At 42.5% G+C, this 23,405-nt stretch overlaps 1 long non-coding RNA gene across 1 annotated transcript in view; it reads right to left on the bottom strand.

Moving 5' to 3' along the window:
• Positions 1–7,576: 7,576 nt before the first annotated feature.
• The window catches only part of LOC132394950 (uncharacterized), a 54,825-nt gene continuing 38,996 nt past the window's right edge, over positions 7,577–23,405 (bottom strand). The window contains exons 2-3 of the long non-coding RNA XR_009512458.1: positions 10,331–10,377; positions 7,577–7,655 (exon numbers count right to left, since the gene is read on the bottom strand). This is a non-coding gene — a long non-coding RNA (uncharacterized LOC132394950). The remainder of the gene's footprint in view (positions 7,656–10,330; positions 10,378–23,405) is intronic.

Below are 23,405 nucleotides of genomic sequence, written 5' to 3'. Positions count from 1 at the left end.
GTGATAGATCCCTTCCTATTTCTGACTTCCACCCAGACTGACTCCGTGGACACTCCTTCTGCAGCGACCTCCCTTTCTATAGCCGTGATACTATCCCTGACCAGCAATGCCACTTTTCTACCTCCCATCCTATTCCTTTTAAAACACCTGAACCCCAGGACATGCATCATCCAATCCTACCATTCGTCCAACCATGTTTCTGTAACAGCCACAACATCGTAGTTTCACGTAATAATCTATCCTCTAAGTTCATCCTCCTTGTTCCTAATACTCCTAGCATTGAAATAGACACATTTCAACCCCTTCAACTGGCTATGATTATGTCCTGTCCCCTGCCTGTCCTTCCTCATCAATTCAGAACTCTTAGCATCATGCCCTTGTCCTTCTACCTTAATCTCTGCACTCACATTCTGATTCCCACCCCCCTGCCAAACTAGTTTAAACCCTCCCCAACAGCTCTATCAAACCTGCCCGCCAGGATATTGGTCTCCTTGGGATTCAAGTGCAACCCGTCCTTTTTGTAGAGGTCACACCCGCCCCAAAAGAGGTCCCAATAATCCAGAAATCTGAATCCCTGCCCTCTGCTCCAATCCCTCAGCCATGCATTTATCCTCCACCTCATTCTATTCCTATTCTCACTGTCGCGTGGCACAGGCAGTAATCCCGAGATTATTACCTTTGAGGTCATGCTTTTCAACTTCCTTCCTAACTCCCTGTAGTCTTCTTTCAGGACCTCTTCCCTTTTCCTGCCTATGACATTGGTACCTATATGTACCCCGACCTCTGGCTGTTCTCCCTCCTACCGCAGGATATCCTGGATGCGATCAGAAACATCCCGGAGCCTGGCACCAGAGAGACAAACTACCGTCCGAGTTTCTTTCCTGCATCCACAGGGTTGCCAGTCTGAACCCCTGACTATAGAGTCTCCTATCACTACTGCCTTCCTCTTCCTTTCCCTACCCTTCTGAGCCACAAGGCCGGACTCTGTGCCGGAGGCAGGGCCACTGTTGCTTCCTCCCAGGTAGGCTGTCCCCCCAACAGTACTCAAACAGTACTTATTGTCAAGGGGTACAGCCACAGGGGTACTCTCTAGTATCTGACTCTTCCCCTTCCCTCTCCTGACTGTGACCCATTTCTTTGTCCCCTGTGGCCCCAGAGTGACCACCTGTCTGTAACTCCTCTCTGTCAACTCCTCACTCTCCCTGACCAGACGAAGGCCATAGAAACATAGAAACTTAGAAATAGGTGCAGGAGTAGACCATTCGGCCCTTCGAGCCTGCACCGCCATTCAGTATGATCATGGCTGATCATCCAACTCAGAACCCTGTATCTGCTTTCTCTCCATACCCCCCGATCCCTTTAGCCACAAGGGCCATATCTAACTCCCTCTTAAATATAACCAATGAACTGGCCTCAACAGTTTCCTGTGGCAGGGAATCCACAGATTCACCAGTCTCTGTGTGAAGAAGTTTTTCCTCATCTCAGTCCTAAAAGGTTTCCCCTTTATCCTTAAACTGTGACCCCTCGTTCTGGACTTCCCCAACATCGGAAACAATCTTCCTGCATCTAGCCTGTCCAATCCCTTTAGAATTTTATACATTTCAATAAGATCCCCCCTCAATCTTCTAAATTCCAGTGAGTATAAGCCTAGTCGATCCAGTCTTTCTTCATATGAAAGTCCTGCCATCCCAGGAATCAATCTGGTGAACCTTCTTTGTACTCTCTCTATGGCAAGAATGTCTTTCCTCAGATTAGGGGACCAAAACTGCACACAATACTCCAGCTGTGGTTTCGCCAAGGCCTTGTACAACTGCAGTAGAACCTCCCTGCTCCTGTACTCAAATCCTTTTGCTATGAATGCCAACATACCATTTGCCTTTTTCACCGCCTGTTGTACCTGCATGCCCACCTTCAATGACTGGTGTACAATGACACCCAGGTCTCATTGCATCTCCCCTTTTCCTAATCGGCCACCATTCAGATAATAATCTGTTTTCCTCTTCTTGCAACCAAAGTGGATAACCTCACATTTATCCACATTAAATTGCATCTGCCATGAATTTGCCCACTCACCTAACCTAGCCAAGTCACCCTGCATCCTCTTAGCATCCTCCTCACATCTAACACCGCTGCCCAGCTTTGTGTCATCCACAAACTTGGAGATGTTTCATTTAATTCCCTCGTCTAAATCATTAATATATATTGTAAACAACTGGGGTCCCAGCACTGAGCCTTGCGGTACCCCACTAGTCACTGCCTGCCATTCTGAAAAGGTCCCATTTACTCCCACTCTTTGCCCCCTGTCTGCCAACCAATTCTCTATCTACATCAATACAATACCCCCAATACCATGTGCTTTAAGTTTGTGCACTAATCTCCTGTGTGGCACCTTGTCAAAAGCCTTTTGAAAATCTAAATATACCACATCCACTGGGTCTCCCCTATCCACTCTACTAGTTACATCTTCAAAAAATTCTATAAGATTCATCAGACATGATTTTCCTTTCACAAATCCATGCTGACTTTGTCTGATGATTTCACTGCTTTCCAAATGTGCTGTCATCGAGCTGCAGCTCCAGTTCCCTAACACAGTCCCTTAGGAGTTGCATCTCGATGCACCGTGTGTAGATGTGGCCGTCCAGGATGCTGGGAGACTCCAGGATTTCCCACGACTAATACCGACCACAGAAAACTGGCCTCAGACACATACTACCTCCTTTTGCAATCAACAACAGCCTCACCTTGTCCTGTTACCGGTGAAGCCTGTTGAGCCAAAGCCCTTTCACTCTGCTGCCCGCTCCCAATACTGCCCGCTGGATTTGGCTGCCTTCTTTTCAAACTGTTCGTGCTCAACTGACTGACATCACGCCCCTGTGCAGTCTGCCTTTCTCTTCCCCCGAGAGCTCAGCAAATTTACTTACCCCTTCCTCCATTTCCTTGTCCAGGTCATTTATGAAAATCACAAAAAGTAGGGGTCCCAGAACAGATCCCGACCTTCATGCAGAATATGACCACTCTTTGCCTTCTGTGGGCAAGCCATTTCTGGATCCACAAAGCAATGTCCCCTTGGATCCCATGCCTCCTTACTTTCTCAATAAGCCTTGCATGGGTACCTTATCAAATGCCTTGCCTAAATCCACATAATAGACAATAGACAATAGGTGCAGGAGTAGGCCATTTGGCACCCCCCCTGAGCCAGCACCACCATTCACTGATCATGGCTGATCATCCACTATCAGTACCCCGTTCCTGCCTTCTCCCCATATCCCTTGACCCCGCTATCTTTAAGGGCTCTATCTAACTCTTTCTTGAAAGCATCCAGAGAATTGGCCTCCACTGCCTTCTGAGGCTGAGCATTCCACAGATCCACAACTCTCTGGGTGAAAAAGTTTTTCCTCAACTCCATTCTAAATGGCTTAAACCCTTAATAATCCAATATATTTCAATCAGATCCCCTTTCATCCTTCTAAATTCCAGTGTATACAAGCCCAGTCGCTCCAATCTTTCAACATATGACAGTCCCGCCATTCCGGGAATTAACCTTGTGAACCTACGCTGCACTCCCTCAATAGCAAGAACGTCGTCCCTCAAATTTGGAGACAAAACTGAACACAATACTCCAGGTGTGGTCTCACCAGGACCCTGTACAACTGCAGAAGGACCTCTTTGCTCCTATACTCAACTCCCCTTGTTATGAAGGCCAACATGCCATCAGCTTTCTTCACTGTCTGCTGTACCTGCATGCTTACTTTCAGTGACTGATGAACAAGGACACCTAGATCTCATTGTGGTTCCCCTTTTCCTAACTTGACACCATTCAGATCGTTATCTGCCTTCCTGTTCTTGCCACCAAAGTGGATAACCTCACATTTAACCACATTAAACTGCATTTGCCATGCATCTGCCCACTCACCCAACCTGTCCAAGTCACGCTGCATTCTAATAACATCCTCCTCACATTTCACACTGCCACCCAGCTTTGTGTCATCTGCAAATTTGCTAATGTTACTTTTAATCCCTTCACCTAAATCATTAATGTATATTGTAAATAGCTGCAGTCCCAGCACCGAGCCTTGTGGTTCCCCACTAGTCACTGCCTGCCATTCTGAAAGGGACCCATTAATCCCTACTCTTTGTCTCCTGTCTGCCAACCAATTTTCTGTCCAAGTCAGTACCCTACCCCCAATACCATGTGCCCTAATTTTGCCCACTAATCTCCTATGTGGCACCTTATCAAAGGCTTCCTGAAAGTCCAGGTACACTACATCCACTGGATCTCCCTTGTCCATTTTCATAGTTACATCCTCAAAAAATTCCAGAAGATTAGTCAAGCATGATTTTCCCTTCATAAATCCATGCTGACTCAGACTGATCCTTCTACTGCTATCCAAATGTGTCGTAATTTCCTCTTTTATAATTGATTCCAGCATTTTTCCCACCACTGAAGTCAGGCTAACCGGTCTATAATTCCCTGTTTTCTCTCTCTCTCCTTGCTTGAAAAGTGGGACAACATTAGCCACCCTCCAATCAGCAGGCACTATTTCTGAATCTATAGAACATCGGAAAATGATTACCAATGCATCCACGATTTCTAGAGCCACCTCTTTAAGTACCCTGGGATGCAGACCATCAGGTCCTGGGGACTTATCAGCCTTCAGACTCAACAGTCTATCCAACATTGTTTCAAGCCTAAAATAAATTTCCTTCAGTTCATACTTTACCCTAGTTCCTTTGGCCACTATTAGATCTGGGAGATTGTCTGTGTCTTCCCTAGTGAAGACCAGATCCAAAGTACCTGTTCAACTCATCTGCCATTTCCTTGTTCCCCATAATAAATTCACCCGTTTCTGTCTTCAATGGCCCAATTTTGGTCTTAACTATTTTTTTTGCTACTCACATACCTAAAGAAGCTTTTACTATCCTCCTTTATATTCTTGGCCAGTTTACCTTCATACCTCAGTTTTTCTTAGTGTATTGCCTTTTTTGTTATCTTCTGTTGCTCTTTAAAAGCTTCTCAGTCCTCCGGTTTCCCACTCATCTTTGCTATGTTATACTTCTCTTTTATTTTTATACTGCCCTTTACTTCCCTCGCTTGCAACACTGTGTGTCAGCCAGAGTGGTCAGCAGCACTGGGGCTCCACAGGGGATTGTCCTGTCTCCCTTTCTCTTCACCATCTACACCTCGGACTTCAAATACAACACAGAGTCTTGCCATCTTCAGAAGTTTTCTGATGTCTCTGCCATAGTTGGATGCATCAGCAAGGGAGATGAGGCTCAGTACAGGGCTACGGTGGGAAACTTTGTCACATGGTGTGAGCAGAATCATCTGCAGTTTAATGTGAAAAAGACTAAGGAGCTTGTGGTGGACCTGAGGAGGGCTAAGGCACTGGTGACCCCTGTTTCCAAGGGGTCAGTGTGGACATGGTGGAGGATTACAAATACCTGGGGATACGAATGGACAATAAACTGAACTAGTCAAAGAACACTGAGGCTGTCTACAAGAAGGGTCAGAGCCGTCTCTATTTCCTGAGGAGACTGAGGTCCTTTACCATCTGCCGGACGATGCTGAGGATGTTCTACGAGTCTGTAGTGGCCAGTGCTATCATGTTTGCTGTTGTGTGCTGGTGCAGCAGGCTGAGGGTAGCAGACACCAACAGAATCAACAAACTCATTCGTAAGGCCAGTGATGTTGTTGGGGTGGAACTGGACTCTCTGACGGTGGTGTCTGAAAAGAGGATGCTGTCCAAGTTGCATGCCATCTTGGACAATGTCTCCCATCCACTCCATAATGTACTGGTTAGGCACAGGAGTACGTTCAGCCAGAGACTCATTCCACCGAGATCCAAAACTGAGCGACATAGGAAGTCATTCCTACCTGTGGCCATCAAACTTTACAACTCCTCCCTTGGAGTGTCAGACACCCTGAGCCAATAGGCTGGTCCTGGACTTATTTCCACTTGGAATAATTTACTTATTATTATTTAATTATTTGTGGTTTTATATTGCTATATTTCTACACTATTCTTGGTTGGTGCGACTGTAACAAAACCCAATTTCCCTCGGGATCAATAAAGTATGTCTGTCTGTCTGTCTGTCTGTCTTTGGTTGTAGGTCAAAATCAACAGATAGATATATAGGTGCATGGTCACTTACATCTATTGTCCCAATTCCACAGGTGTTTATTTTGTCCTTGTCTTTTCCAAATGTTATGAAATAGTCTATTCTTGTATATAAAGAACGGGGAGCAGAATAATGAGTGTAATCCCTTCTGTCAGGGAAAAGGTCTCTCCATATATCAATTAAACCAACATCCTCAAAAAGTGCGTTAACTTCCTTATGTAAAGATTTTGTTTAATGGGTTTTTCTATTGGAAGAGTCTAAGTTTAGTTGTAATTATAAATTTAAGTCTCCCCCACATATCTGTTTCCGTTACCATAATATCAGCAATTTTCTGAAAGAAACCAATATCACTTCCCGGGGGTGCGTATATATTCAATAGAGTAACTGAATTTCTGTCTATATTCCCCCTTACCAGAATACATCTGCCCTCTTTATCTCCCATTTTGAATACTTTTTTCAAAACTTAGCTTACTTGAGATAAGAATAGCAACTCCTCTCCTATGTCCTGATTTATATGAGGAGAAGAACAGATTAGTGAATCCCATTCTCTTCAGTTTTCCATGCTCATTATCACTTAAATGAGTTTCCTGTAAATATACTACATGGGCTTGTTCTTTTTTCACTTTGGTTAAAATTCTCTCACGCTTGATTGGATTTAATAGCCCATTGACATTAAAAGAAATGAATTTTACCTTGTCCTTAGCCATCTGTATTTATCTGTCAATGCATCATTGAAATTAGAATAAAACTTAATCAATCTAATCCCTGAACAAATAAGAATCAAGAAACGCAAATAATAACACAAATGGCAATGAATGTGTGATTCCAAGGCTGAGGTCTCTAGTAGATGACCCTGCGTTGAGCTAGAGGAAATGTCTAGCTGTGGGGGATAACCCCTCCTACTTGTGAGTTGAGGGCCCCTATTGCAGTATTCATAAAAGTCAGTAAACAAATCCATTACACAGAAAAGATTTCCCTGTGTACTCCTCCTATATATATATATATATATATATATGCACACACACCCACCCACACACACACAAATACATATATATTACATACACACACACACACAAATACATATATATTACATACACACACACACACACACACACACACACACATATATATGAGAATATATATATTGTCATTTTGGTGGGGATAAAGGAGTAAGTGAGTGAATAAAGAATAACAACTAAGTAATATAGAATCCACATTATAATATGTATTTCTCGAGATAGGTATATCACTGTGTACTTTTGCTTCTGTTTAGCTTCTCAACATTTTTAAAGTTAGCCAAACCTTATGGCTCTTCTGAAGGGAGTGAGGACTGTCTTTGGGAAACTCACAGTCTCTGCCTGATATATTTCTCTTGGCCTCCTCCCATCTCCTGCCTTCTCGACTCTCACACTATTTCCCAAGCAGAGTGGGATAATTCCTCTGCCAGGCTTCCCCTCGGTTTGGTCACGTTGACGGGAAACCCTCTGGACTTCATGTCTGTAGTCGCCTCTTCCACTGTCTGGTACAACTGCGCCCTGTTGTCATAAAACACTCGAAGTTTAGCAGGGTACAGAGTTTGAAATCTAATCTTTTTTTCTTTAGTACTTGCTTTACTTGAGAATATTCTTTACGTTTCTGTAGGACCGCGGTGGTGGTCGTGGGGGGGGGGGTAATCTTGGACAAAATATATTACTTTATCATCTAAAAACACTCTCTCTTACCCCAGGCCCTTTGTAGAATCTCTGTCTTGGTACTGTACCGAAGGAATTTAATTATTATTGAGTATGGCTTATCTTGGGTGGACTTCAGGACTAACGCATTCTCTTGATTTCCAGCTCCATAGCCGGGGGAAGCCCCAGCGCGTCCCACAGCAACTTTCCGACAAACTCCATCAGAGACAAGCCCTCTGCTCCTTCGGGAACCTTGTAGATTCTGATATTTTTCCGCCATGACCTTCCCTCCAGATCAAGCAGTTTACCTTCTTGGTGATTTAATATCTTTATTGTCTTACTCAGTATCCGTTCCACGTTTTGAACTCAATCTTTCACCTTCTCAATTCGAGTCTCAATTCGAGTTTTTTGATTGATGCTGATGAGCTCTGACTTACTATCAGGTAGCTGCTGCTTTATTTCTTTCTGGATCTCCATTATTTCTTTCAGAATTTCGATCATATTTGCCACGTTGCCTGAATGAGGCCCAGCATCCGCCTGGCTAGCACGCGGTCGGGTAGGAGAGCCGCTCGCTGCACTCCTCTCGGCCGCAGGCTCCGCAGTGTTGCTTTTTTTATTTCCATTCCTTATCCCCATTCTTGCCCCTCTTTTCAGTTCAAATACTTTTTGAAAAATATTATATTTGATGGGTTAACGGGGTTTAGTGCGCATTTTTCCAGAGGAGCTAGTGACTTAACCTGCCATTCTTGATGATGATGTCACCGGAAACCCCCGATGATTGTTAGGTTTACTCTTAGAACCCTTTTTAAACAATGGAACCACATGAGCAATACGCCAATCCTCTGGTACCATCCGTGTTTCTAATGACATTTGAAATATTTCTGTCAGAGCCCCTGCTGTTTCCACACTAACTTCCCTCAAGGTTCTAGGGAATATCCTGTCTGAACTTGGAGACTTATCCACTTTTATATTCTTTTAAAGCGCCAATAATTCCTCTTCTTTAATCATCATAGTTTCCATAACTTCCTTACATGTTCCCCTTACCTTACACAATTCAATATCCTTCTCCTTAGTGAATACCGAAGAAAAGAAATTGTTCAAAATCTCCCCCATCTCTTTCAGCTCCACACATAGCTGTCCACTCTGATTCTCTAAAGGACCAATTTTATCCCTCACTATCCTTTTGCTATTAATTTAACTGTAGAAACCCTTTGGATTTATTTTCACTTTACTTGCCAAAGCAACCTCGTATCTTCTATTAGCTTTTCTAATTTTCTTTCTTAAGGTTCTTTTTACATTCTTTATATTCCTCGAGCACCTAATTTACTCCATGCTGCCTGTATTTATTGTAGATCTGTCTCTTTTTCTGAATGAAGTTTCCAATATCCCTTGAAAACCATGGCTTTCTCAAACTTTTAACCTTTCCTTTCAAACTAACAGGAACATAAAGATTCCGTACCCACAAAATCTCACCTTTAAATTACCTCCATTTCTCTATTACATCCTTCCCATAAAACAAATTGTCTCAATCCACTCCTTCTAAATCCTTTCGCATCTCCTCAAAGTTAGCCTTTCTCCAATCAAAAATATCGACCCTGGGTCCAGTCCTATCCTTCTCCATAATTATATTGAAGCTAATGGCATTGTGATCACTGGACCCGACGTGCTCCCCAACACATACCTCCGTCACTTGACCTATCTCATTCCCTATCAGGGGATCCAACTCTGCCCCTTCTCTAGTCGGTACCTCTATGTATTGCTGCAAGAAACTATCCTGCACACGTTTTACAAACTCCAAACCATCCAGCCCTTTTACAGAATGGGCTTCCCAATCTATGTGCGGAAAATTAAAATCTCCCCCAATCACAACCCTGTTCTTACTACAAATATCTGCTATCTCTTTGCAAATCTGCTCCTCCAATTCTCGCTCCCCATTAGGTGGTCTATAATACACCCCTATAAGTGTTACTACACCTTTTCCATTCCTCAATTCCACCCAAATAGTCTCCCTAGATGAGCCCTCTAATCTATCCTGCCAAAGCCCCGCTGTAATATTTTCTGTGACAAGCAATGCAACACCTCCCCCTCTTCTCCCTCTGATTCTATCACACCTGAAGCAATGAAATCCAGGAATAATTAGTTACCAAGCACACCCCCCCCCCCCTGCAAGCATGTTTCACTAATAGCTATGACATTTTCAGGTATCAATCCATGCTCTAAGCTCATTCACCCTTCTTACAATGCTCCTAGCATTAAAATAAATGCACTTAAGAAATTCTCCACCTCTTACTCTCTGTTTATCACTAATGGTGCAAACAACTTTACTATCTTCTTTTTTTTAACATGCTCAAGCTTTTCAGTCTGCTGCAAGTCATCCTTGGGGAAGCAATAGTGGTCACGCCTCTGGCACAGAGTCTGGCCCTGTGGCTCAGAAGGGTAGGGAAAGGAAGAGGATGGCAGCAGTGATAGGGGACTCTATAGTTGGGGGGTCCGACAGGCGATTCTGTGGACACAGATATGAAACGCGGACGGTAGTTTACCTTCCAGGTGCCAGGGTCTGGGATGTTTCTGAACGTGTCCACGGTATCTGGAAGAGGGAAGGAGAACAGCCAGAGGTCATGGTACTGTAACGAACCCCGTAACTGGGTCACTTACCAGCAAAGATAGAGAGGTACACTGAAGTCTGATGATACTATTTTTAACAGTATTTATTAGTAAAAATACACAAAAATAATATCAATGCAAATATACAGATAATATACATCATCAATACTAAATCTAAAAGTGCAGGTATAATAATAATCAATAAGAAATAAGCTCTATCGTTGTCTAGGGGATAATATATTGTCCGATGGAAATATAAAGTTCACTCAGTTCATGCAGGCTGCAGCCTTTGGGGACTGCTGGGTTGCAATGGTTGGAGAAAGAGAGAGATTTGGAGAAAAACTTGCCGGCTTTCCTTTTATGACTTCAAACCATCAGGGGTCCCGTTGGTGTGGCCATTCACTCGTGGCCTCTCCTTTAGCTAAGCCGTTCGTCCGTGGTGAGCCCGCCAATTCCCAGGCAAAGGGAAAAGGACACACACGAGCCCCCCACCGGCTGTCGCTATAAAACGCTGTCACGGGATTTCTAGTGTTTCTCCTGGTGCATCTAAAGGGGTTGTTCCCCAGACCCTCTTTTATCCTTACTCACGGGGTCTCAGATGTCAATCAGGTTGGGATGATGCAATCCCTCAACCAGCCCACTCTGGTTGTCCCCTGAGGGATTTCAATGAATAGTACAGTACTCAATACACAATTCCGTCTCCAAGAGACAATGGCCGTTATCAGTGGTTCCGTTTCGCTGAGGCCAGGACACATTCCAAACCCTGTGTATTCTGCGTGTCTCTCTCTCATTTCCTGGGTCCCAGACCCAAATTAATAGTGATCTTGCGATTCTCAAAGAGGAGGGGGCGACTTTGTACCCTTTGGCCCCTCAGAGTTGCTGCACATTCATAACACCCCCTTCCTTCTAAGATTTTTATCACAGGTAAAAATTAATTAATACAGAGTCTTACAGGATTTCAGAATCTAACACAATACAAAAGAGTTTTTTTTCATTACAGAGTAACACAGTTATGCATTCAATTTAGCATCTAAACAGTTAGCAATTACATTGTCACTTCCTTTAATATCTTATACCTTAATAAATTCCTGTAGCATCAGACACCAATTTAATAAGCACCTATTTTTATTCCTGTTCTTTAGCAAACAAAAACTAAAAAGTTGTGATCTTAGCTTAAGTGTATATTACAAAAGTTCATGCAAATACTAATCTTTATTTTAGTTTCAAACTTAACAGTCAATCTTCCATGGGGGTTGTCGTAATTATTCACATGCTTTGTCAAAATCCCTTAAAACTGGATCCTGTTATTTAAAGTGACATCCCGTCAACCCTTGCCCCTTTTCCAGTTAACTCCCCACGTAGTTAGCTTGTGCACCAGTGTGGAATAGGCTTTTGCATGCTCCTTTCATAGGAGTTATTTTATCAACAATGTTTTCCAAACTTAGCCCATTTGCTGAATTTCCACCCAATTCTTTATTTTTAAGTGAGTTGTTAGTTTTATCTTCAGGACCCTTCATGCTATTATTTTTCAGTTTAATATCTGCAAGCGATCCCTCTTTGTCCAAACAGCATTTCAGATTCTGCCTCTTCACAGCACACTCTTGAATAACAATAGCGTGTGGGGCACCTTTACATTCCAAATCAACCTGTAACTGATTTGCAGGCATCATGTTAACAAGCCCTTGTCCCTGCAGCCTGGTTACTGCTTCTGACATCAATCCAGACTTTAAATTTTCTTCATTCAATTTAGGAACTACAATTTTCCCTTTCCCTTCAATAATGATATTCACCTCACCACCTTTTATCTCCTCACTAACTTTTAACACACCTTCGAACACAAACAACTAGGAATTCTCACTTCCCACTATTACCAAGGTTAACCCTTTCTTCACTGAACCAAGTCCATCTGACCCACAAGGACTGCATTCCTTTTCAACTGAATCAAATACCTCAGACTTCTTCTGAGTTCCATTACTAGGTTCAGTACCATGTGCATCCACATCTTGAACACACTCAAGCGGGACAGCTGCCTCTTCCAGGCTTTCAATACCCCAACCCTTTTCAAATTCTAAGTTCCCCTGATCTTCCCAGTTACTCTCAGGGCAACTCACTTCTGGAGTAAACTCAACCCTGTGGGCTGAAACAACCTCATCTGCTAACCCAGCAGACTTCTTCAAGGTAATGGCATCCTTTTCATTGAGGACTGCCCTCATTTCATTATCGGGAACACCTTTAAATTTTTCAACTTCTTCAAACAGTTCTGTCAAGCCAGACAGATCATCCATGTCCAACCCTGGACCTTCTAACTGCCTTATCTGTTTCTCATCTTTATTCTGTGCCTCTATAAATTTCCTCCTGGCTAAGGGCAGGACTACCTCCTCTCCCTTACTCTCTTTCACTTTCCTATTCTCCGTTTTACCACCCTCTAACTCCTCTTGGTACAGTGTTGGTAAAAACATCTCGGCCAAATCGATACTGGCTGGATTTAAACTAGTCTCTTTCTCAGCTGCCTTTCTCGACATGCTGCGAGTGATTGCGCATGCGGGATAGATCTTGGAATCTAGGGGCGGGTCCTCAACACTTACAGGCTGGCTCGGCAGCTCCATGGCCGACCAAACCTCACCACCAGCTAAATCGTTACCCAGAAGGACATCTACGTCAGTTCTTGGAAATTCTGACCGCACCCTTATTTCAAATGGTCCAGATGCCAGCTCACAAATTTTAATGATCCTATGCAAAGGCACCACTTCTGTCCCTTTTCCTATGCCTCTCAAAGCTACCTCTCCAGTCTTGGGGCCAAAATCCAGTACCTGACTGCTAATCAATGACAGTTCAGCTCCCGTGTCTCTCCAGATCCGCACTGGAACTGGTGTGTCTCCCTCTCTCACAGACATGTTTCTGTTTGACAGACAAGTCTCAGACCCTTCTCGTACTCTGTCTACCCGGGGCTCTCTCGTCGATTTACTGATCACCACAGCACATCCTATAGGGACTGCTGTTTTCCATTTTCCTGTCTCCTTCCTCAGAGCAAGGCACCTAGATGCAATATGACCCACCTTTCCACAATTAAAACAGGTCAAGCCAGGACCTCTCCTGCTGTCTTGCCTTTCCTCCTCCTTAATTTTACCACTAGCTCCCGGTGGGATCTCTGCCTCAGCCGGCGGGCTTTCTCTACCATTCCCACGGTCTCTCTGGTAACTTTTATTCAAGGAAAACTTTGTCTTGTGGGTTAGGGCATATTCATCTGCAAACCTAGCAAATTCGGAGATGGACTTATTCAGCTTCTCATTCAAATACATCCGGATATCCTCTGAAACACAACCTTTAAATTCCTCAATCAGAATTAACTCCCTGAGACGCCAAATATCCTCTTCCACCATTTCTGCTGTACACCAATGGTCCAAGAGCACCCCCTTCTCATAGGCAAACTCGGTATATGTCTGATTCCACCCTTTCTTTAAATTTCTGAACTTTTGTCTATAGGCCTCAGGTACCAATTCGTAGGTCCGAAGAATGGACTGCTTTACTTTCTCATAATTCTCAGACTCCTCCTCCTCCATGGACAATGTCGCATATGCCCGTTGTGCCTTCCCCTTTAACACACTCTGTAACAACGCCACCCACTGATCTCTGGGCCACTTCTGATTCACTGCCACCTTCTCAAAATGCAAGAAATAACTATCAACATCCGTCTCCTCGAACGGAGGTACTAACCTAAACTCCCGACTAACATTAAACCGCTCCTCTCGGTCTGACCCTTGAGCTCTTCACTCTTTCCTTAACTTCTCCATGTCCAGCTCATGTTGCCTCTGTTTCTCCTTCTCCTCATGCACCCTCTCCTTCTCTTTTTCAGCCCTTTCTGCTTTTTCAGCCTTTTTCCAGCTGCTTCCAGCTGTTTTAACTTAATTTCATGCTCCCTCTTCACCTCTAATTCCTTTAGCTGGAGCACATGCTCCCTTTGCTTTTTGGCTGCTTCCAGCTGCTTTAACTTAATTTCACGTTCCAACCTTAATTTCTCCAACTCTAACTGAGCCGTCCCACTAGCTGGTACCTTTTCAGGGATATTTTCCAATGCCTCAGCTGAAAACACATTCTTCACAATATAATACTGAGTTATGCCCTCCACACCTCCTGCTTTTTCATTGACAACCTCATCTCTGCGAGGTTTAGTCCCTTCGCAATATTTATCAAGTCCAACTTTGTGGCCGCCTCTAGCGCCTCCAGAGTCAGGTTTTCTATGAATTTGTCCACGTCCATCTTTGCTTGTTTCCCGTCTGGTTACCTGCGCAACCAGACCCATGTTTGGACTTAAAAGCCCGATTCACTGACCCTTCAATTTGGTATCAAATCTCGAGACGAGCCCCCACGTTGTTACGAACCCTGTAACTGGGTCACTTACCAGCAAAGATAGAGAGGTCCATTGAAGTCTGATGATACTATTTTTAACAGTATTTATCAGTAAAAATACACAAAAATAATATCAATGCAAATGTACAGATAATATATGTCGTCAATACTAAACCTAAAATTGCGGGTATAATAATAATCAATAAGGATTAAGCTATTGTTGTCTAGGGGATAATATATTGTCCGATGGAAATATAAAGTTCACTCAGTTCATGCAGGCTGCAGCCTTTGGGGACCGCTGGGTTGCAATGGTTGGAGAGAGAGAGAGTTTTGGGAGAAAAACTTGCCGGCTTTCCTTTTATGATTTCGATCCATCAGGAGTCCCGTTGGTGTGGCCGTTCACTCGTGGCCTCTCCTTTAGCTAAGCCGTTCGTCCGTGGTGAGCCCGCCAATTCCCAGGCAAAGGGAAAAGGACGCACACGAGCCCCCCACCGGCTGTCGCTATTAAACACTGTCACAGGATTTCTAGTGTTTCTCCTGGTGCGTCTAAAGGGGTTGTTCCTCAGACCCTCCTTTATCCTTACTCACGGAGTCTCAGATGTCAATCAGGTTGGGATGATGCAAACCCTCAACCAGCCCACTCTGGTTGGTCCCTGAGGGATTTCAATGAATAGTACAGTACTCAATACACAATTCCGTCTCCAAGAGACAATAGCCATTATCAATGGTTCCTTTTCGCTGAGGCCAGGACACATTCCAAACCCTGTGTATTCTGCATGTCTCTCTCTCATTTCCTGGGTCCTAGACCTGAATTAATAGCGATCTTGCGATTCTGAAAAAGGAGGGGGTGACTTTGTACCCTTCAGCCCCTCAGAGTTGCTGCATGTTCATAACAGTACATATTGGTACCAAAGACATAGGTAAGGAAAGGGAGGAGGTCCGGAAAGCAGACTACAGGGAGTTAGGAAGGAAGCTGAGAAGCAGGACCTCAAAGATAGTAATATCGGGATTACTGCCTGTGCCATGTGATGTGAGTATAGGAATCAAATGAGGTGGAGGATAAATGCGTGGCTGAGGGATTGGAGCAGGGTCGGGGATTCAGATTTCTGGATCATTGTTACCTCTTCTGGGGCAGGTGTACCTGTACAAAAAGGATGGGTTGCACTTGAATCTAAGGGAGACCAATATTCTGGTGGAGAGTTTTGCAAAGGCTATTGAGGAGAGTTTAAACTAGAATTGCTGGGGGGAGGGGGTGGGAACCAAACTGAAGTGATGGAGGAAGAGAGGATGGCTCACAAATAGAGAAAGATTAGAGACAGTGCAAAAGGGAGGATAGGCAGGTAATAGAGAAGGGACTCACTCACATTGATGGTTTGAGATGTGTCTATTTTAATGCGAGGAATATTATGAATAAAGTGGATGAGCTTAGAGCGTGGATCAGCACTTGGAGCCATTACAGAGACTGGACGGTGCAGGGGCAGGAATGGATGCTTCAAGTGCCAGGCTTTAGGTGTTTCAGGAAGGACGGAGGGAGGCAAAAGAGGTGGGGGTGTGGCACTGTTGATCAGAGATTGTGTCACTGTTACAGAAAAGGAGGAATTCCCCATGGAGGAGTTGTCTACGGAGTTTCTGTGGGTGGAAGTTAGGAATGGGAAGGGGTCAATAACTGTACAGGGTGTTTTTTATAGACCACCCAGTAGTAACAGGGACATCGAGGAGCAGATAGGGAGACAGATTCTAGAAAGGAGTAATAATAACAGGGTTGGCATGGTGGGAGGGTTGAATTTCCCTTGAGTGAGGGGTTTAGATGGGGTAGAGTTTGTTAGGTGTGTTCAGGAAGGTTTCTTGCAATCTATAGATAAGCCTACAAGAGGAGAGGCTGTACTCAATTTAGTACTGGGAAATGAACCTGGTCAGGTGTCAGATCTCTCAGTGGGAGAGCATTTTGAAGACAGTGATCACAATTCTATCTCTTTTACAATACAATTGGAGAGGGATAGGAGCAGACAAGTAGGGAAATGTTTAATTGGAGTAAGGGGAAATATGAGGCTCTCAGGCAGGAATTTGGAAGCATAAATTGGGTACAGATGTTCTCAGGGAAACGTACGGAAGAAATGCGGCAAATGTTCAGGGGATATTTGCATGGGCTCTACATAGATATATTGCAATGAGATGGGGAAAGGATGGTAGGGTACAGGAACAGTGGTGTACAAAGGCTGTTGTACATCTGGTCAAGAGGAATAGAAGAGGTTACGAAAGGTTCAAAAAACTAGGTAATGATAGAGATCTAGAAGATTGAAGGTGTATTGGCCTTCATCAACCATAAGATTGAGTTTAGGAGCTGAGAGGTAATGTTGTAACTATATGGGACCTTAGTCAAACCCCATTTGGAGTACTGTGCTCAGTTCTGGTCACCTCACTACAGGAAGAACGTGAAAACCATAGAAAGGGTGCAGAGGAGATTGGGGTTGCCTGGATTGGGGAGCATGCCTTATGAAGACAGGTTGAGTGAACTTGGCCTTTTCTCTTTGGAGTGATGGAAGATGAGAGGTGACCTGATAGAGGTGTATAAGGTGATGAGAGGTATTGATTGTGTGGATAGTCAGAGGCTTTTTTTCCCTGGGTTGAAATGGCTAACACAAGAGGGCACAGATTTAAGGTACTTGGAAGCAGGTACAGAGAAGATGTCAGGGGTAAGTTTGTTATGCAGAGTGTGATGAATGTATGGAATGGGCTGCTGGTGTCGGTGGTGGAGGCAGAAATAATAGCATCTTTTAAGAGACTCCTGGATAGGTACAGTACACGGAGCTTAGAAAAATAGAGGGCGGGGATCACGTGAGGCAGCAATGAGGTAAAACATGCTAGCATGAGCTCCCCGAGTGTGTCTCAATAGTTATCTTTATTTTGCTATGTTACTGTTAAAACCACATTCCTAAAATTTTTAAGACAAACCTCACTTGCTTGAGGTGCATGGCAAAGTATAACCTTAGAAGTAAGAAGGATATTTTATTGTCAATTGAAGAAACAATCAGACCCTCATATTTTATTAAGATGGCAGCCGACTCTGGAAAAGTGGGAGGAGAGGGAGCTTTCCCTAGAGACAGTCACGATGGCCATTCAGGAAAGCAAGGTAGAATCATCAACACAAATTGACACTAAAATGATTAACATCCAGTCCTCGCTAATTAAAGTAGAATCTGCGTTACCAACACTAGCTGACCAAGTTAGGGAAATGGAGGGCCGTGTATCTGCCAATGAAGGCAACATAATAGAAGTCACCATGCACATCGAGAAATTGGAGAAAGAGGTGCAATTGTTGAAAGACAAGGTGGATGACCTGGAAATCAGGAGTAGGCGGAACAATCTTCAGATACTGAATCTCCCTGAGAAAGCTGAAGGTCGCGATTCAGCTGGATTTTTGGAATGAATCCTATCAGAAATTTTTGGCATCAAAAACTTTCCTACCCCCATCACCTGCAAAAGACCCCTCCACCTGGGGGTGGTGACGACTCACGGAGACCGAGAGCTATGATTGTAAAGCTCTTCGATTTTAAGAACAAGAAGATTATGCGTCTGGCCAGGCAAAAAGGAGTGATTCACTATGAAAATAACAGGATTTACATATTTCCTGATTGTAGTCCGAGATTGGAACTCCTTAAGGACACCTTCAAAGAGGTTAAGAAGACCCTGCAGGAAAGAGGCATTGATTATTCCCTGCACTATCCAGCTAAACTTCAGATTACACATAAGGGAGTCACTAGGTGGTTTGTTACTCCTGGTGCAGTAATGGACTTTTTGAAAGCTATTGATAATAATGACTGATAGTCCTCTTGCTCCATGCACAACAGATGGGTTACTGTGATGCTTAAGCACTCTATACATTGAGTGACTTTTATTTAAGTGATTATTGGATGTACTGCTGTGACTGATATGAGGACATGAGTAAGTTTCACAATATGGATACTTTCCCACCTGGCTACTGTGGAAAGTGTGTCTCCTTAATATTTGATGACATTTTGTCTCACACTTGTGCCTGGAGAGGTTTTTGATTTGCAGTGTTCCTTTGCTAAACAGTTTTATATGTTGTAGTCTGAATTCTGTTCAAGTTGCTTTGCCAGGTTTTAAGTGTGTGCTCCCAGGCCTCGATTGTACTCGTTTAGAGACTGTAGAACCTAGAATTCTTAATTAATGTGGTTTAATGCTCACTCTATTATTCTGTAACTATTGAGAACCCTTGCATATTTAGAGAGAGTAGTCTACCCACTGGGGATGTTTAGTCTAGGGGATGTCAACGGGTGGGTTTCAGATGAGGATATGGTATGATTCTGTTTCTTAATTACTCTTAGAGTTCTTGGACTATCTTTATGCTCTGAGGTATCTATTATTTTTTTACTTTAAGGTATGACTAGTCAACTTAAAATAATCTCCTCAAATGAAAGGGGGAATAATTCTCCAATTAAGAGGAAAAAAATTCTTACATATTTAAAGAGACATTCCACTGATATAGCATTTATACAGGAGACTCACCTTTCTGACACAGAACACACAAAGTTAAAAAGGGATCGGATGGTCATGTTTACTATTCTTCATTTACCACAAAAGCAAGGGGAGTAGCTATACTCGTCAATAAAAACGTGAGGTTTTAATTAATAACAACAGAAAAAGACAAAGAACGGTTGATTTCTTTTAGTTAATTTTGAACTAAATATGAACAGGGTCACACTGATTAACGTATATGGCCCCAACCGTGACAATCCCGTTTTTTTAATGATCTGGTATTTAAATTTACGACAGCTTTGGACCACTGTCTGGTTGGTGGTGACTTCAATTTGGTCTTAGACCCAGCGATAGATCGATCCACATAGATCTTCGAATCGCTCAAGGGCAGCGTCAGTCCTGGATCAGGTCATGAGGGATCTGGGGTTTTGCAAGATTTGGCATCAACTTAAACCTAATGTAGAGGATTTTCAAATGTCCATGGCTCCTATTCTAGAATTGATATGTTTTTAATATCCCAAAGTAAGGTATCCAGGGTTATTGAATGCTCCTACTTTCCAGCTATACTCTCTGACCATATTCCAATAAAGATGACTTGGAGGATGGATATTACACAGTCATCATCTTATAGTTGGAGATTTAAAACATATATGCTTAATGATCCCAAATTTCTCAGATATATGAACAGCCACATTGATCTATTTATGGAAACTAATTCAAATTCTTCTTCCTATGCTAAAATATGGGAGGCTTTAAAAGCATATAAGAGAGGATATGTCCTTTCATATAGCACACATAAGATAAGAGAAAAAAAGGAAAACTCTTGTATAAGAGATTAGAAATCTTGAACATGAACAGGCTTTAACTAAAAGTGAAGAAATACTTAATACACTGACTTTAAAATGGATTCAATACAATAATTTAGGTACTAGTAAAGCTGAGGCATATATGGCCAGAACTAACTATCATTATTATGAATTTGGAAGCAAAACTAGTAAGTTACTTGCTTGGCAAATAAAAAAGGAAGAGACCGATAGATTTATCCAGTCTGTTGTTATGGATGATGGCAGATCCTTCATTAACCCACATGACATAAGTTAAGAATTCAGGAAGTTTTATGAAATGCTATATAAGACAGATCATGATATATAGAAAATACCAAAGCAACACATTTCTTGAACTCATTAAATCTGTCTAAGTTAGATCCTGAGGATAAAGATCATCTTGACTCTGATATCTCTGAAGAAGAGGTTCTTGGCGCTATGAAGTCTCTCTAGAAGAATAAAGCTCCGGGGCCAGATGGCTTTCCAATTGAATACGTCAAAGCCTTTTCAGATAAGCTTTTAACCCCTTTAACAAATATGTTTAAGGAGGCACTGATTAATAAAACTCTGCCTAGTTCTCTGGAAATGACTACAATAACATCACTGCCAAAACCTGAGAAGGACCATCAAAAATGTACTTCTTATCGGCCCCTTAGTCTTTTGAATTCAGATTACAAGATTTTATCAAAATTAATTGCATTAAGAATAGATGACATTATCCCTAAAATCATAAATGCTGATCAGACAGGTTTTGTCAGAAATCGATTGTGGATCTGATAATGTACGGAGACTTTTTCACATAATGGAAGAGGCTCATATGCAAAATGATCCCATGTTGATAATGTCGATGGATGCAGAGAAGATGTTCAACAGGATAGAACCTACCTTCCTTTTGCAAACTTTTAAAGCAATGAATTTTGGAGAGAGATTTATTCAATACATTGAAACAGTTTTTGCTGGTTCTAAAGCTCAAATTCTAACTAATGGAGTCCTGTCGGGTACATTCCCGCTATCCAGAGGAGTCCAAGTGCCCTGCTGCAGTTCTTAATAGCTGTTGAGCTGCTGGCTATTGCTATTCGTTCTAATCCCACCATTACCGGCATTAACTTTGGCTCAAATGAACACAAACTAGTCCCTTACGCCGACGATCTCTTAGTTTTCCTGTCTGATCCAGAAAAGTCATTACTCTCCCTTTTACATTGTTTCTAGCAATACAGTGCTGCTTCTGGATATAAATTAAACCTTTCAGAAAGTGAAGTCATGTCCTTTAATATACAGGATAATAACATTGAGAACCTAGTCAAACCCTACTAATGGTGCTTGAATAGATTTAAATATTTAGGCATAGAAATTAGGAGAGCAGCAGAAAAAATCCTTAAAAATAATTACATCAAATTATTGAATCAGGTTAAATTGGATATACAGAAATGGAGGGAACTGCCATTACCTTTAATTGGAAGAGTGAACTTAATTAAAATGAATATGCTCCTCAAATTTCTATATTTATTCCAATGTGTCCCAATTAAAATTCCCAAAAGTCTATTTAATTATTTAAAAAAAATAATGTCCAGCTTTTTATGGAAAGGTAAAGTCCCTAGAGTCAAACTCTCAACCCTTCAGGCCCCTTATGCCAAGGAAGGATTAAATCTTCCAAATTTTAAATGTTATTAACTTGCAGCTCGATTCCATTCAATATGGTGTTGGTTGCACTCTGAGGACAATGAGACTAGATGGATTCCTATCGAACAATATCCATTAAAAATGTTCCCTTAAAAGTTCTTCCTTTTTTAACATCTTTTTAAAAATATTACTAAGAACCCTATAATTTTAAATTCTTTTGCAGTATGGCAAGAAGCTCATGCAGTAATTGGTATAAATAAGTCATTATTTTGGAAAACTCCTCTATGGGATAACCCCAATATCCCCCACCTGAGTGCAGACGGAATTCTAAAAAATTGGGTTAATAGTGGTATAAAAACAGTTGAAGGCTTAAATAGCCAAGAAAACCATGCCAATTTTCAAAATTTGTCTGGTAAATTTAATCTACCAAATCATAATTTATTTGAATATTTTCAGACTGGGTCTGTAATAGTTATACAGGCTATCCACAAATTCCAATAAAATCCCTGTTTGAAAAGTACTTGCTTAGTGAAGCCCTGTACCCTACAAAGGATCTTATGTCATCTATTTATATTATTTTAAACAGCAACTTGCCAATCTATACTGAGTGATAATTAAAAATAAGTAGGAATCAGATCTTGAATGCAATTACAATGATGCTGATTGGTGTAATATCCTTCAAATGTCTCAATCTGTATTAATTTCAACTAAACATGGACAAATACAATAGACAATAGACAATAGGTGCAGAAGTAGACCATTCGGCCCCTCCAGTCTGCACCGCCATTCTGAGATCATGGCTGATCATTCACTATCAATACCCAGTCCCTGCCTTGTCCCCATATCCCTTGATTCCCCTATCCATCAGATATCTATCTAGCTCCTTCTTGAAAGCATCCAGAGAATTGGCCTCCACCGTCTTCCGAGGCAGTGCATTCCACACCTCCACAACTCTCTGGGAGAAGAAGCTCTTCCTCAACTCTGTTTTAAATAACTGACCTCTTATTCTCAATCCATGCCCTCTGGTACTGGACTCTCCCAACATCTGGAACATATTTCCTGCCTCAATCCTATCAAATCCTTTAATTACCTTAAACGTTTCAATCAGATCCCCTCTCAATCTCTTCAATTCCAGCGTGTACAAGCCCAATCTCTCCAATCTCTCTGCGTAAGACAGCCCTGCCATCCCAGGAATCAACCTAGTGAATCTACGCTGCACTTCCTCAATTGCCAGAATGTCCTTCCTTAAACCTGGAGACCAAAACTGTACACAATATTCCAGGTGTGGTCTCACCAGGGCCCTGTACAAATGCAAAAGGACATCCTTGCTCTTGTACTCAATTCCCCTTGTAACAAAGGCCAACATTCCATTTGCCCTCTTCACTGCCTGTTGCACTTGCTCATTCACCTTCATTGACTGGTGAACTAGGACTCCTAGGTCTCTTTGCATTTCTCCCTTACCTAACTCTACACCATTCAGACAATACTCTGCCCTCTTGTTCCTGCTTCCAAAGTGGATAACTTCACATTTATTCACATTGAATGACATCTGCCAAGTATCTGCCCACTCACCCAGCCTATCCAAGTCTCCCTGTATTCTCCTAACGTCCTCTTCGCATGTCACACTGCCCCCCAGTTTAGTATCATCAGCAAACTTGCTGATATAGCTTTCAATGCCCTCATCTAAATCATTGACATAAATCGTAAAGAGCTGTGGTCCCAA

Source organism: Hypanus sabinus, chromosome 6, assembly GCF_030144855.1.
Source record: "Hypanus sabinus isolate sHypSab1 chromosome 6, sHypSab1.hap1, whole genome shotgun sequence".
Lineage (NCBI taxonomy): Eukaryota > Metazoa > Chordata > Chondrichthyes > Myliobatiformes > Dasyatidae > Hypanus > Hypanus sabinus.
Note: the sequence above shows the minus strand (reverse complement) of the source record. Positions and strands in the feature narration are given on the sequence as shown.